Source organism: Triticum urartu, chromosome 3A (assembly GCF_056163025.1).
Source record: "Triticum urartu cultivar PI428250 chromosome 3A, HENAU_Tu73, whole genome shotgun sequence".
NCBI classification, from domain to species: Eukaryota; Viridiplantae; Streptophyta; class Magnoliopsida; order Poales; family Poaceae; genus Triticum; species Triticum urartu.
This window is the reverse complement of record NC_141875.1, coordinates 630,045,736-630,059,491: the sequence shown is the minus strand read 5'-3', so window position 1 is coordinate 630,059,491 and position 13,756 is coordinate 630,045,736.

Here is a 13,756-nt window from a genome sequence, read left to right as displayed (position 1 = left end):
TCTCTATGGCGCGCCCTAGGGGAGTCCTACTCCCTCCGGGAGTGGACTCCCTCCGGGAGTAGGATTCCCCCCTTCCAAGTAGGAGTAGGAGAGGAAGGAAGGAGGAGAGAGGGAGGAAGGAAAGGGGGGTCGGCCCCCCTCCCAATTCGGTTTGGGCTTGGGGGCGCGCCTCCCTCTTTTCCCTTCCCTCTCCTCTATCTCACTAAGGCCCAATAAGGCACATATACTGTTGGAAATATGCCCTAGAGGCAATAATAAAATGGTTATTATTATATTTCCTTGTTTATGATAATTGTCTATTGTTCATGCTATAATTGTATTATCCGGAAATCGTAATACATGTGTGAATACATAGACCACAACATGTCCCTAGTGAGCCTCTAGTTGACTAGCTCGTTGATCAACAAATGGTCATGGTTTCCTGACCATGGACATTGGATGTCATTGATAACGGGATCACATCATTAGGGGAATGATGTGATGGACAAGACCCAATCCTAAGCATAGCACAAGATCGTGTAGTTCGTCTGCTAGAGCTTTTCTAATGTCAGTATCATTTCCTTAGACCATGAGATTGTGCAACTCTCGGATACCGTACGAGTGCTTTGGGTGTACCAAACGTCACAACGTAACTGGGTGGCTATAAAGGTGCACTACAGGTATCTCCGAAAGTGTCTGTTGGGTTGGCACGAGTCGAGACTGGGATTTGTCACTCCGTATGACGGAGAGGTATCTCTGGGCCCACTCGGTAATGCATCATCATAATGAGCTCATTGTGACTAAGTAGTTGGTCACGGGATCATGCATTACGGAACGAGTAAAGTGACTTGCTGGTAACGAGATTGACCGAGGTATTGGGATACCGACGATCGAATCTCGGGCAAGTAACATACCGATTGACAAAGGGAATTGTATACGGGATTGCTTGAATCCTCAACATCGTGGTTCATCTGATGAGATCATCGTGGAACATGTGGGAGTCAACATGGGTATCCAGATCCCGCTGTTGGTTATTGTCCGGGGAGTTGTCTCGGTCATGTCTGCATGGTTCCCGAACCCGTAGGGTCTACACACTTAAGGTTCGATGACGCTAGGGTTATTAGGAAGATTTGTATGTGATTACCGAATGTTGTTCGGAGTCCCGGATGAGATCTCGGATGTCACGAGGAGTTCCGGAATAGTCCGGAGGTGAAGATTTATATATGGGAAGTCATCATACGGTCACCGGAAATATTCGAGGGTATACCAGTATTGTACCGGGACCACCGGAGGGGTTCCGAGGGTCCACCGGGAGGGTCCACCTGCCCCGGAGGGCCTTATGGGCTGTAGGTGGAAGGGAACCAGCCTCTAGTGGGTTGGGCGCCATTCCCCCCTAGGGCCCATGCGCCTAGGGTTTTGGGGGAACCCTAAAGGGGGCGCCCCCCTTGCTTGGGGGGCAAGCCCCCTCCCCCTTGGCCGCCGCCCCCCTCTAGATCTCATTTAGAGGGGCCGGCCCCCTTCCCCCTTCTCCCTATAAATAGAGGGGTGAGGGGAGGGCTGCAGCACCACATCCAAGGCGCAGCCCCTCCCCAACACCTCTCCTCCTCCGCGTGAGTTTGGCGAAGCCCTGCCGGAGAACTGCCACTCCATCACCACCACACCGTCGTGCTGCTGTTGGAGCCTTCTTCCTCAACCTCTCCCTCCTCCTTGCTGGATCAAGGCGCGAGAGACGTCACCGGGCTGCACGTGTGTTGAACGCGGAGGCACCGTTGTTCGGTGCTTAGATCGAATTCGGCTGCGATCTGAATCGCTACGTGTACGACTCCTCCAACCGCGTTCTTGCAATGCTTCCGACTCGCGATCTTCAAGGGTATGAAGATGCACTCCCCTCTCTCGTTGCTAGTTGCTCCATAGATTGATCTTGGTGATGCGTAGAAAATTTTTAATTTCTGCAATGATCCCCAACAGTGGTATCAGAGCTAGGTCTATGCGTAGTTTCTATGCACAAGTAGAACACAAGTTGTGGGCGTTGATTTTGTCAATTTACTTGCCGTTACTAGTCTTATCTTGATTCAGCGGCATCGTGGGATGAAGCGGCCCGAACCGACCTTACGCGTACACTTACGTGAGATTGGTTCCACCGACTGACATGCAGTAGTTGCATAAGGTGGCTAGCGGGTGTCTGTCTCTCCCACTTTAGTCGGATCGGATTCGATGAAAAGGGTCCTTATGAAGGGTAAATAGAAATTGGCATATCACGTTGTGGTTTTGGCGTAGGTAAGAAACGTTCTTGCTAGAAACCTATAGCAGCCACGTAAAAACTTGTAACAACAATTAGAGGACGTCTAACTTGTTTTTGCAACATATGCCGTGTGATGTGATATGGCCAAAAGGATGTGATGAATGATATATGTGATGTATGAGATTGGTCATGTTCTTGTAATAGGAATCACGACTTGCATGTCGATGAGTATGACAACCGGCAGGAGCCATAGGAGTTGTCTTAATTTATTTATGACCTGCGTGTCAACATAAATGTCATGTAATTACTTTACTTTATCGCTAACCGTTAGCCATAGTAGTAGAAGTAATAGTTGGCGAGACAACTTCATGAAGACACGATGATGGAGGTCATGGTGTCATGCCGGTGACGATGATGATCATGGCGCCCCGAAGATGGAGATCAAAAGGAGCAAAATGATATTGGCCATGTCATGTCACTATTTGATTGCATGTGATGTTTATCATGTTTTTACATCTTATTTGCTTAGAACGACGGTAGCATAAATAAGATGATCCCTCGCAATAATTTCAAGAAAGTGTTCCCCCTAACTGTGCACCGTTGCTAAGGTTCGTTGTTCCGAAGCACCACGTGATGATCGGTTGTGATAGGTTCTAACGTTCGCATACAACGGGTGTAAGCCGGATTTACACACGCAATACACTTAGGTTGACTTGACGAGCATAGCATGTACAGACATGGCCTGGGAACACGGAAGACCGAAAGGTCGAACATGAGTGGTATAGAAGATACAATCAACATGAAGATGTTCACCGATGATGACTAGTCCGTCTCACGTGATGATCGGACACGGACTAGTTGACTCGGATTATGTATCACTTAGATGACTAAAAGGATGTCTATCTAAGTGGGAGTTCATTAAATAATTTGATTAGATGAACTTAATTATCATGAACATAGTCTAAAAATCTTTGCAATATGTCTTGTAGATCAAATGGCTCACGCTAATGTTGCCCTCAACTTCATCGCATTCCTAGAGAAAACCAAGCTGAAAGACGATGGCAGCAACTACACGGACTGGGTCCGTAACCTGAGGATTATCCTCATAGCTGCCAAGAAAGCATATGTCCTTGATGCACCGCTAGGTGAAGCACCTGTTTTCATAGCAGACCAAGACGTTATGAACGCCTGGCAGACGCGCAGTGATGATTACTCCCTGGTTCAGTGCGGCATGCTTTACAGCTTAGAACTGGGGCTCCAAAAGCATTTTGAGCAACACGGAGCATATGAGATGTTCCAAGAGCTGAAAATGGTTTTCCAAGCTCATGCCCGGGTCGAGAGATATGAAGTCTCCGACAATTTCTATAGTTGTAAGATGGAGGAGAATAGTTCCGTCAGCGAGCACATACTCAAAATGTCTGGGTTGCACAACCGCTTGTCTCAGCTGGGAGTTAATCTCCTGGATGATGCGGTCGTTGACAGAATCCTTCAGTCGCTCCCACCTAGCTACAAGAGCTTTGTGATGAACTTCAATATGCAGGGGATGGAAAAGACCATTCCTGAGGTATATTCAATGCTGAAATCAGCGGAGGTGGAAATCAAAAAGGAACATCAAGTGTTGATGGTGAATAAAACCACTAAGTTCAAGAAAGCCAAGGATAAAAAGAACTTCAAGAAGGACGACAAGGGAGTTGCCGCGCCCGGTAAGCAAGCTGCTGGGAAGAAGCCAAAGAATGGACCCAAGCCTGAGACTGAGTGCTTTTATTGCAAGGGAAACGATCACTGGAAAGGGAACTGCCCCAAGTACTTAGCGGATAAGAAGGCCGACAATGTCAAAGGTATATGTGATATACATGTTATTGATGTGTACCTAACCAGCGCTCGTAGTACCTCCTGGGTATTTGATGCCGGTGCGGTTGCTCATATTTGTAACTCAAAACAGGAGCTGCGGAATAAACGGAGACTGGCGAAGGACGAGGTGACGATGCGCGTCGGGAATGGTTCCAAGGTCGATGTGATCGCCGTCGGCACACTACCTCTACATTTACCTACGGGATTAGTTTTAAACCTCAATAATTGTTATTTAGTACCAGCTTTGAGCATGAACATTGTATCTGGATCTCGTTTAATGTGAGATGGCTACTCATTTAAATCTGAAAATAATGGTTGTTCTATTTATATGAGAGACATGTTTTATGGTCATGCCCCGCTGGTCAATGGTTTATTCTTATTTAATCTCTAACGTGATGTTACACATATTCATAGTGTGAATGCCAAAAGATGTAAGGTTGATAATGATAGTCCCACATACTTCTGGCACTGCCGCCTTGGTCACATTGGTGTCAAACGCATGAAGAAACTCCATGCAGATGGACTTTTGGAGCCTCTTGATTATGAATCATTTGACACGTGCGAACCATGCCTCATGGGCAAAATGACCAAGACTCCATTCTCTGGAACAATGGAGCGAGCAACCAACTTATTGGAAATCATACATACTAATGTGTGCGGTCCAATGAGTGTTGAGGCTCGCGGTGGCTATTGTTATGTTCTCACCCTCACTGATGACTTGAGTAGATATGGGTATGTCTACTTGATGAAACACAAGTTTGAGACCTTTGAAAAGTTCAAGGAATTTCAGAGTGAGGTTGAGAATCAACGTGACAGGAAAATCAAGTTCTTACGATCAGATCGTGGGGGGGGATATTTGAGTCACGAATTTGGCACGCACTTAAGGAAATGCGGAATTGTTTCACAACTCACGCCGCTTGGAACGCCTCAGCGTAATGGTGTGTCCTAACGTCTGATGTCTACTACACAACCTTCTTCCTGTAGACGTTGTTGGGCCTCCAAGTGCAGAGGTTTGTAGGACAGTAGCAAATTTCCCTCAAGTGGATGACCTAAGGTTTATCAATCCGTAGGAGGCGTAGGATGAAGATGGTCTCTCTCAAGCAACCCTGCAACCAAATAACAAAGAGTCTCTTGTGTCCCCAACACACCCAATACAATGGTAAATTGTATAGGTGCACTAGTTCGGCGAAGAGATGGTGATACAAGTGGTATATGGATAGTAGATATGGGTATTTGTAATCTGAAATTATAAAAACAGCAAGGTAATGAATGATAAAAGTGAGCGTAAACGGTATTGCAATGATAGGAAACAAGGCCTAGGATTCATACTTTCACTAGTGCAAGTCCTCTCAACAATAGTAACATAATTGGATCATATAACTATCCCTCAACATGCAACAAAGAGTCACTCCAAAGTCACTAATAGCGGAGAACAAACGAAGAGATTATGGTAGGGTACGAAACCACCTCAAAGTTATTCTTTCCAATCAATCCGTTGCGCTATTCCTATAAGTGTCACAAACAGCCCTAGAGTTCGTACTAGAATAACACCTTAAGATACAAATCAACCAAAACCCTAATGTCACCTAGATACTCCAATGTCACCTCAAGTATCCGTGGGTATGATTATACAATATGCATCACACAATCTCAGATTCATCTATTCAACCAACACATAGAACCTCAAAGAGTGCCCCAAAGTTTCTACCGGAGAATCACGACGAAAATGTGTGCCAACCCCTATGCATAGGTTCATGGGCGGAACCCGCAAGTTGATCACCAAAACATACATCAAGTGAATCACGTGATATCCCATTGTCACCACAGATACGCACGGCAAGACATACATCAAGTGTTCTCAAATCTTTAAAGACTCAATCCGATAAGATAACTTCAAAGGGGAAACTCAATCCATTACAAGAGAGTAGAGGGGGAGAAGAAACATAAGATCCAACTATAATAGCAAAGCTCGCGATACATCAAGATCGTACCAAATCAAGAACACGAGAGAGAGAGATCAAACACATAGCTACTGGTACATACCCTCAGCCCCGAGGGTGGACTACTCCCTCCTCGTCATGGAGAGCGCAGGGATGATGAAGATGGCCACTGGAGAAGGATTCCCCCTCCGGCAGGGTGCCGGAACGGGTCTAGATTGGCTTTCGGTGGCTATGGAGGCTTCTGGCGGCGGAAGTCCCGATCTATTGTGCTCTCGGATGTTTTTAGGGTATATGGAGATATATAGGCGGAAGAAGTACGTCAGGGGGGCCACGAGGGGCCCACGAGGGTGGAGGGCGCGCCCCCTACCTCGTGGCCTCCTCAAAGCTTCCTTGACGTAGACTCCAAGTCTTCTGGGCTTCTTTCCTTCCCAAAATGAGTTCCATGAAGTTTCAGGTCAATTGGACTCCGTTTGATTTTCCTTTTCTTCGAAACCCTAAAACAGGGTAAAAACAGAAAACTGGCACTGGGCTCTGGGTTAATAGGTTAGTCCTAAAAATGATATAAAAGTGTATAATAAAGCCCATAAACATTCAAACCAGTAGATAATATAGCATGGAGCAATCAAAAATTATAGATACGTTAGAGACGTATCAGCATCTCCAAGCTTAATTCCTGCTCGTACTCGAGTAGGTAAATGATAAAACAGAATTTTTGATGCGGAGTGCTACTTGGCATAATTTTAATGTAATTCTTCTTAATTGTGGTATGAATATTCAGATCCGAAAGATTCAAGATAAAAGTTCATATTGACATAAAAATGATAATACTTCAAGCATACTAACTAAGCAATTATGTCTTCTCAAAATAACATGGCCAAAGGAAGTTCATCCCTACAAAATCATATAGTTTAGTCATGTTTCATTTTCGTCACACAAGAATACTCTTATCATGCACAACCCCGATGACAAGCCAAGCAATTGTTTCATACTTTAGTAATCTCAAACCTATAAACTTTCAGGCAATACATGAGCGCGAGCCATGGATATAGCACTATGGGTGGAATAGAATAATGAGGGGGTTATGTGGAGAAGACAAAAAAGGAGAAAGTCTCACATCAACGAGGCTAATCAATGGGCTATGGAGATGCCCACCGATTGATGATAATGCAAGGAGTAGGGATTGCCATGCAACGGATGCACTAGAGCTATAAATGTATGAAAGCTCAACAAAAGAAACTAAGTGGGTGTGCATCCAACTTGCTTGCTCACGAAGACCTAGGGCACTCGAGGAGGCCCATTGTTGGAATATACAAGCCAAGTTCTATAATGAAAATTCCCACTAGTATACGAAAGTGTCAAAACAAGAGACTCTCTATCATGAAGATTATGGTGCTACTTTGAAGCACAAGTGTGGCAAAGGATAGTAGCATTGTTCCTTCTCTCTTTTTCTCTATTTTTTTCTTTATTTTTTTTCCTTTTTTGGGCCTTTCTCTTTTTTATGGCCTTTCTCTTTTTTATGGCCTTCTCTTTTTATTTTTATTTTTTTTGTCCGGAGTCTCATCCCGACTTGTGGGGGAATCATAGTCTCCATCATCCTTTCCTCACATGGGACAATGCTCTAATAATGATGATCATCACACTTCTATTTATTTACAACTCAATGATTACAACTCGATACTAGAACAAAGTATGACTCTATATGAATGCCTCCGGCGGTGTACCGGGATGTGCAATGATTCATGAGTGACATGTATGAAAGAATTATGAACGGTGGCTTTGCCACAAATACGATGTCAACTACATGATCATGCTAAGCAATATGACAATGATGAACGTGTCATGATAAACAGAATGGTGGAAAGTTGCATGGCAATATATCTCGGAATGGCTATGGAAATGCCATAATAGGTAGGTATGGTGGCTGTTTTGGGGAAGATATACGGAGGTTTATGTGTTAAAGAGCGTATCATATCACGGGGTTTGGATGCACCGGCGAAGTTTGCACCAACTCTCAATGTGAGAAAGGGCAATGCACGGTACCGAAGAGGCTAGCAAGGATGGAAGGGTAAGAGTGCGTATAATCCATGGACTCAACATTAGTCATAAAGAACTCACATACTTATTGCAAAAATCTACAAGTCATCAAAAACCTCGGCACTGCATGCATGCTTCGAGGGGGATAGATTGGTAGGAAAAGACCATCGCTCGTCCCCGACCGCCACTCATAAGGAGGACAATCAAATAACACCTCATGTTTCAAATTTGTTGCATAACGTTTACTATACGTGCATGCTACGGGACTTGCAAACTTTAGCACAAGCATTTCTCAATTTCACAACTACTCAACTAGCACGACTTTGATATTATTACCTCCATATCTCAAAACAATCATCAATCATCAAACTTCTCTTAGTATTCAACACACTCATAAGAAATTTTTTACTAGTCTTGAATACCTAGCATATTAGGATTTTAAGCAAATTACCATGCTATTTAAGACTCTCAAAATAATCTAAGTGAATCATGAGAGATCAATAGTTTCTATAAAATAAATCCACCACCGTGCTCTAAAAGATATAAGTGAAGCACTAGAGCAAAAGACAAACTACTCCGAAAGATATAAGTGAAGATCAATGAGTAGTTGAATAATTATGCAACTATGTGAAGACTCTCTAACATTTAAGAATTTCAGATATTGGTATTTTATACAAACAGAAAGGAAATCAAAATAAAATGACATTCTAAGAATGGCAAACATCACGTGAAGAAGCAAAAACTTAGGATCAACCGAAACTAACCGATAGTTGTTGAAGAAGAAAGGTGGGATGCCAACCGGAGCATCCCCAAGCTTAGACGCTTGAGACTTCTTGAAATATTATCTTGGGATGCCTTGGGTATCCCCAAGCTTGAGCTTTTGTGTCTCCTTAATTCCTCTCATATCACGGTCTCCCTAAATCTCAAAAGCTTCATCCACACAAAACTCAACAAGGACTCGTGAGATAAGTTAGTATAAACCATTGCAAAAACCTTATAATACTCTACTGTAGAAAATCACTAAAATTATTATTCAACATTGCATACTAAATGCCTCTGCATATTTAATAGTCCTATCCTCAAATAGAATCATTAAAGAAGCAAACATATGCAAACATAACAGCAATCTGCCTAAACAGGATAGTCTGTAAAGAATTCTGCAACATCCATACTTACCTAGCTCCAAAAATTATGAAAGAAAATTCCCACTGTATTAAATTTATCAGATATTAATATGCAAAAAGTTTCAACATTTTATCACGTTCTGAATTTTCTAGGGAGTTATTGCAACAGCGGTAAACTTTCTGTTTTCAAACAGCAACATGTATACTTGTAACATAGGCATAGTAAAGGCTATCAATGCCAATTTTATTGAAATAAAAGACGCAAAACATTGTTCTAAATAACATAAAGAAAATCCTAACAAAATATATTGATTCTACAAGCAAAACACATATCATGTGGTGAATAAAAATATAGCTCCAAGTAAAGTTACCGATGAACGAAGACGAAAGAGGGGATGCCTTCCGGGGCATCCCCAAGCTTTGGCTTTTAGGTGTCCTTAGATTATCTTGGGGCTGCCATGGGAATACCCAAGCTTAGGCTCTTTCCACTCCTTGTTCCATAATCCATCAAATCTTTACCCAAAACTTGAAAACTTCACAACACAAAACTTAAAGAAGAAAATCTCGTGAGCTCCGTTAGCGAAAGAAAATAAAAGACCACTTCAAGGTACTGTAATGAACTTATTATTTATTTATATTGGTGTTATACCTACTGTATTCCAACTTATCTATGGTTTATAAACTATTTTACTAGCCATAGATTCATCAAAATAAGCAAACAACACACGAAAAACAGAATCTGTCAAAAACAGAACAGTCTGTAGTAATCTGTAGCTAGCGCAAGATCTGGAGCCCCAAAAATTCTAAAATAAATTTCTGGACGTGAGGAATTTGTCTATTAATCATCTGCAAAAATAATTAACTAAATATAACTTCCCAATAAAAAATGGCAGCAATTCTCGTGAGCGCTAAAGTTTCTGTTTTTTACAGCATGACCGCAAAGACTTTCCCCAAGTCTTCCCAAAGGTTCTACTTGGCACAAACACTAATTAAACACATAAAACCACATCTAAACAGAGGCTATATGAATTATTTATTACTAAACAGGAACAAAAAGCAAGGAACAAAAATAAAATTGGGTTGCCTCCCAACAAACGCTATCGTTTAACGCCCCTAGCTAGGCACGATGATTTCAATGATGCTCACATTAAGGATACGAATTGAAACATAAAGAGAGCATCATGACGAATATAACTAGCACATTTAAGTCTAACCCTCTTCCTATGCATAGGGATTTTGTGAGCAAACAACTTATGTGAACAAGAATCAACTTGCATAGGAAGGTAAAGCAAGCAACACTTCAAGATTTTAAGCACATTGAGAGGAAACTTGATATTATTGCAATTCCTACAAGCATATGTTCCTCCCTCATAATAATTTTCAGTAGCATCATGAATGAATTCAACAATATAACCAGCACCTAAAGCATTCTTTTCATGATCTACAATCATAGAAATTTAATTACTCTCCACATGAGCAAATTTCTTCTCATGAATAGTAGTGGGAGCAAACTCAACAAAGTAACTATCATGGGATTGAAAATTGAAATCAAGATGACAAGTTTCATTGTTATCATTATTCTTTAAAGCATATGTGTCATCACAATAATCATCATAGATAGGAGGCATGCTTTCATCATAATAAATTTGCTCATCAAAACTTGGGGGACAAAAAAATATCATCTTCATCAAACATAGCTTACCCAAGCTTGTGGCTTTGCATATCATTAGCATCATAGATATTCAAGGAATTCATATTAAAAACATTGCAATCATGCTCATCATTCAAATATTTAGTTCCAAACATTCTAATGCATTCTTCTTCTAGCACTTGAGCACAATTTTCCTTTCCATCATACTCACGAAAGATATTAAAAAGATGAAGCGTATGAGGCAAACTTAATTCCATTTTTTTGTAATTTTCTTTTATAAACTAAACTAGTGATAAAACAATAAAATAAAAGACTCGATTGTAAGATCTAAAGATATACCTTCAAGCGCTAACCTCCCCGGCAACGACGCCAGAAAAGAGCTTGATGTCTACTACACAACCTTCTTCTTGTAGACGTTGTTGGGCCTCCAAGTGCAGAGGTTTCTAGGACAGTATCAAATTTCCCTGAAGTGGATGACCTAAGGTTTATAAATCCGTAGGAGGCGTAGGATGAAGATGGTCTCTCTCAAGCAACCCTGCAACCAAATAAGAAAGAGTCTCTTGTGTCCCCAACACACCCAATACAATGGTAAATTGTATAGGTGCACTAGTTCGGCGAAGAGATGGTGATACAAGTGGTATATGGATAGTAGATATGGGTATTTGTAATCTGAAATTATAAAAACAGCAAGGTAACGAATGATAAAAGTGAGCGTAAACGGTATTGCAGCGATAGGAAACAAGGCCTAGGGTTCATACTTTCACTAGTGCAAGTCCTCTCAACAATAATAACATAATTGGATCATATAACTATCCCTCAACATGCAACAAAGAGTCACTCCAAAGTCACTAATAGCGGAGAACAAACGAAGAGATTATGGTAGGGTACGAAACCACCTCAAAGTTATTCTTTCCAATCAATTTGTTGGGCTATTCCTATAAGTGTCACAAACAGCCCTAGAGTTCGTACTAGAATAACACCACCTTAAGACACAAATCAACCAAAACCCTAATGTCACCTAGATACTCCAATGTCACCTCAAGTATTCGTGGGTATGATTATACGATATGCATCACACAATCTCAGATTCATCTATTCAACCAACACATAGAACCTCAAAGAGTGCCCCAAAGTTTCTACCGGAGAATCACGACGAAAATGTGTGCCAACCCCTATGCATAGGTTCATGGGCGGAACCCACAAGTTGATCACCAAAACATACATCAAGTGAATCACGTGATATCCCATTGTCACCACAGATACGCATCGCAAGACATACATCAAGTGTTCTCAAATCTTTAAAGACTCAATCCGATAAGATAACTTCAAAGGGGAAACTCAATCCATTACAAGAGAGTAGAGGGGGAGAAGAAACATAAGATCCAACTATAATAGCAAAGCTCGCGATACATCAAGATCATGCCAAATCAAGAACACGAGAGAGAGAGAGGGAGATCAAACACATAACTACTGGTACATACCCTCAGGCCCGAGGGTGGACTACTCCCTCGTCGTCATGGAGAGCGCAGGGATGATGAAGATGGCCACCGGAGAAGGATTATCCCTCCGGCAGGGTGCCGGAACGGGTCTAGATTGGCTTTCGGTGGCTACGGAGGCTTCTAGCGGCGGAACTCCCGATCTATTATGCTCTCGGATGTTTTTAGGGTATATGGAGATATATAGGCAGAAGAAGAATGTCAGGGGGGCCACGAGGGGCCCACAAGGGTGGAGGGCGCGCCTTAGGGGGGTGGGCGCGCCCCCTACCTCGTGGCCTCCTTGAAGCTTCCTTGACGTAGACTCCAAGTCTTCTGGGCTTCTTTCCTCCCAAAAATGAGTTCCGTGAAGTTTCAGGTCAATTGGACTCCGTTTGATTTTCCTTTTCTTCGAAACCCTAAAACAGGGTAAAAACAGAAACTGGCACTGGGCTCTGGGTTAATAGGTTAGTCCCAAAAATGATATAAAAGTGTATAAAAAGCCCATAAACATTCAAACTAGTAGATAATATAGCATGGAGCAATCAAAAATTATAGATACGTTGGAGACGTATCAACGTCGTAATCGCACTCTATTGGATATGGTACGATCTATGATGTCTCTTACCGATCTACCGCTGTCATTTTGGGGTTATGCTATAGAGACTGCCGCATTCACTTTAAATAGGGCTCCGTCAAAACCCGTACACCATATGAATTGTGGTTTGGTAAGAAACCCAAGCTGTCGTTTCTGAAAGTTTGGGGATGCGATGCTTATGTCAAGAAACTTCAACCTGAAAAGCTCGAACCCAACTCAGAAAAATGCGTCTTCATAGGATACCCTAAGGAAACTATTGGGATACCTTCTACCTCAGATCCGAAGGCAAGATCTTTGTTGCCAAGAATGGATCCTTTCTAGAGAAAGAGTTTCTCTCGAAAGAAGTAAGTGGGAGGAAAGTAGAACTTGATGAAGTATTGCCTCTTGAACCGGAGAGTGGCGCAGATCAAGAAAATGTTTCTGAGGTGCCTGCACCGACTAGAGAGGAAGTTAATGATGATGATCATGAAACTTCAGATCAAGTTGCTACTGAACTTCGTAGGCCCACAAGGACACGTTCCGCACCAGAGTGGTACGGCAACCCTGTCCTAGAAATCATGTTGTCAGACAATGGTGAACCTTCGAACTATGAAGAAGTGATGGTGGGCCCAGATTCCGACAAATGGCTGGAAGCCATGAAATCCGAGATTGGATCCATGTATGAAAACGAAGTATGGACTTTGACTGACTTGCCCGTTGATCGGCGAGCCATAAAAAATAAATGGATCTTTAAGAAGAAGACAGACGCGGATGGTAATGTGACCATCTATAAGGCTCGGCTTGTCGCTAAGGGTTATCGACAAGTTCAAGGGGTTGACTACGATGAGACTTTCTCACCCGTAGCAAAGCTGAAGTCCGTCCGAAT